Source organism: Tamandua tetradactyla, chromosome 6, assembly GCF_023851605.1.
Source record: "Tamandua tetradactyla isolate mTamTet1 chromosome 6, mTamTet1.pri, whole genome shotgun sequence".
NCBI classification, from domain to species: Eukaryota; Metazoa; Chordata; class Mammalia; order Pilosa; family Myrmecophagidae; genus Tamandua; species Tamandua tetradactyla.
This window is the reverse complement of record NC_135332.1, coordinates 80,997,420-81,000,224: the sequence shown is the minus strand read 5'-3', so window position 1 is coordinate 81,000,224 and position 2,805 is coordinate 80,997,420. Positions and strand designations below refer to the sequence as shown.

Below are 2,805 nucleotides of genomic sequence, written 5' to 3'. Positions count from 1 at the left end.
AATTATGTTAAAACACTGAATGAAACTGCATATGAGAATGATAGAGGGAGGAGGGCTGGGGCATAAATGAAATCACAAAGAAAGATAGATGATAAAGATTGAGATGGTGTAATCTAGGAATGCATAGAGTGTATAATGATAGTGACTAAATGTACAAATTAAAAAATATTTTTGCATGAGGAAGAACAAAAGAATGTCATTACTGCAGTGTGCTGAAAATAGATGGTAATATTTTAAAATTTCAACTAATGTGTGAGACTAAAGCAAAAAATGTTTATTTGGTACAAATCTATACTTTGACAAGTGCATCTCCTAATATAACTTATTTAGATAGTTGATTGAACACCTTAAGTACATGGAACTTTGTATAGGACATGAGATTTTGTTGGTTTGTCCAGGTGATGCCCTGATGAATCCAAGAGTGATTTGATCAGTGAGTGGAAAAGTATTTTCAAAGTCCCCTTCAGGGAATGGTGAGAACGGGGGAAAACTCAACATCCCCAAGTTGAATTCTTGATATTCTCACAAGCAGTGTGGACAACCAAAGCTATAGGCTGAGCCCCCAGTCTTGGGGTTTGTTTGTATGAAACTTGACCCCACAGGGAATAGGTCTAGCCTACTTAAAATTAAGCCTTAGAGTCACCCCCAAGAGAACCTTTTGTTGCTCAGATGTGGCCTCTCTCTCCAGCCAACACAGCAAGCGGACTCACGACCCTCCCCCTGTCTATGTGGGACATGACTACCAGGGTGTGGATCTTCCTGGCAGTGTGGGACAGAAATCCCAGAATGAGCTGATATTCAGCATCAAGGGACTGATAAAAACTCTAGAATGAGCTGAGACCCAGCATCAAGGGATTGAGAAAACCTTCTTGACCAAAAGGGGGAAGAGTGAAATGAGACAAAGTGTCAATGGCTGAGAGATTCCAAACAGAATCGAGAGGTTATCCTGGAGGCTATTCTTATGCATTAAGTAGATATCACCTTGTTATCCAAGATGTAATGGAGAGACTGAAGGGAACTGCCTGAAAATGTAGAGCTGTGTTCCAGTAGCCATGTTTCTTAATGATAATTGTATAATGAAATAGCTTTCACAATGTGACTGTGTGATTGTGAAAACCTTGTGTCTGATGCTCCTTTTATCTACTTTGTCAACAGATGAGAGGAACATATGAAACAAAAATAAATAATAGGGGGAACAAATGTTAAAATAGATTTAGTTTGAAATGCTAGTGATCAATGAAAGGGATCAGTAAGGAAGGGGTACGGCCTGTAAATTTTTTTTTCTGTTTGTTATACTTTTCTGTTGTCTTTTTATTTCTTTTTCTGAATTGATGCTAATGTTCTGGGAAATGATCATGATGATGAATATGCAACTATGTGATGATATTGTGAATTGCTGAGTGTATGTGTTGGGAATGTCTGTGTTTCTTGTAATTTTTTAATTAATAAAAATTTTTTTTTAATTCCCTAGCCAACAACAAAAAAACTTTCCTACTATTGTCACATTAGTAGGGTTTCTCTCTGGTGTGATTTTTCTGATGCTGAGTAACAGCTGAGCTATGGCTGAAGACTACACCACATCCAATGCATATGAGATTTCTCTCTGATGTGAACTCCCAGATGTTGAGGCCTGAACTTTTGGCTAAATGCCTTCCCACATTCATTACACTAAGGTTTATCTTCAGTGGGAATTCTTTGCTGTTATAGAAGATGTGCTCTGACTGAAGTTCTTCCCACATGTACCACAATCAAAGGTATTTTCTATGGGAAGAACCTCTTGTTGCAGGTAACACCCAAGCTATAACAGAAACATTCCCTGTAATTATTCTATTCACTGGATTTCTCTTTCCTGAGACTTTTGTGATGCTGAATAATGCATTTTGACAGAAGGCTTTTCCACATTCATTATATTCATGTGGTTTCTCATCTGTGGTAAATGCTTTGGCACTGAGTAAGATGTGAACTCAATCTGAAGTCTTTCCCACATTCACTACATGTATATAGATTTTTGCTGAAATGAATTTCTGATGTTTTAAAATGGTGAACCCACATTCACTGCTCTCACAGGACCCTTATATTCAACTAGGCATGAGGTAGAAGTCACTGTCACACAGTAGAGAGAGGGGCCCTCCGAATTTTCTAATGTTGAGTAATAGACACATAACTGCTGAAGATTTACAGTCTTTACAATTCTGAGATTTCACTCTGGTGTGAATTCTGGTGCTGAATTAGGTCTGAGCTCTGACTACAGGATTTATCACATGCATTACATTTATATGATTTCTCAAGTAGAATGCTCTTACATTGAGCAAGATGGGAGAGATTCACTAAACCTTTCTTATATTCCCCATTCTGAAAATTCTGTTTTAGACTCATTTGTTCATGTTTACCAGCAGCTAAAGTCTGGTTGAGGCTCATGCCTTACTTGTCATTGCTATCAGTATTCTGTAATCTGAAAACTCTCTGGTTCGTGTAAAAGTTTTCGAGTCTGTACTGAAGCTTTTTCAGGTTCACTGCATTCATTGTTCTTCTCATTGGTGCAGGTTTCCTTGCTGATTGTTATTTGTCTAAATTCTCTCAAATTTCTTAGGATTCCCCAAAGCCTTACTGTTTTGTCCTCAGGTTTATACACTTCTCTAGTCTCAGGAACTAGAGCAATAACCTGTTTGAGTCTTCCTATTCTCACCTTGTGTGAAGGTACATCTTCAGAGCTTTCCTGCTTAGGAATCAATTTGTTCTCTTCTCTGGTCACTCCATCTGAGCAGCCAGCTCTTAAGACTTCTCTATTCTTAGTTTCCAGATCAA

General features: G+C 38.0%; 1 pseudogene; it reads right to left on the bottom strand.

The window, feature by feature from the left end:
* Window positions 1-236: 236 nt before the first annotated feature.
* Window positions 237-2,805, bottom strand: part of LOC143686732 (uncharacterized) — a 5,082-nt pseudogene continuing 2,513 nt past the window's right edge.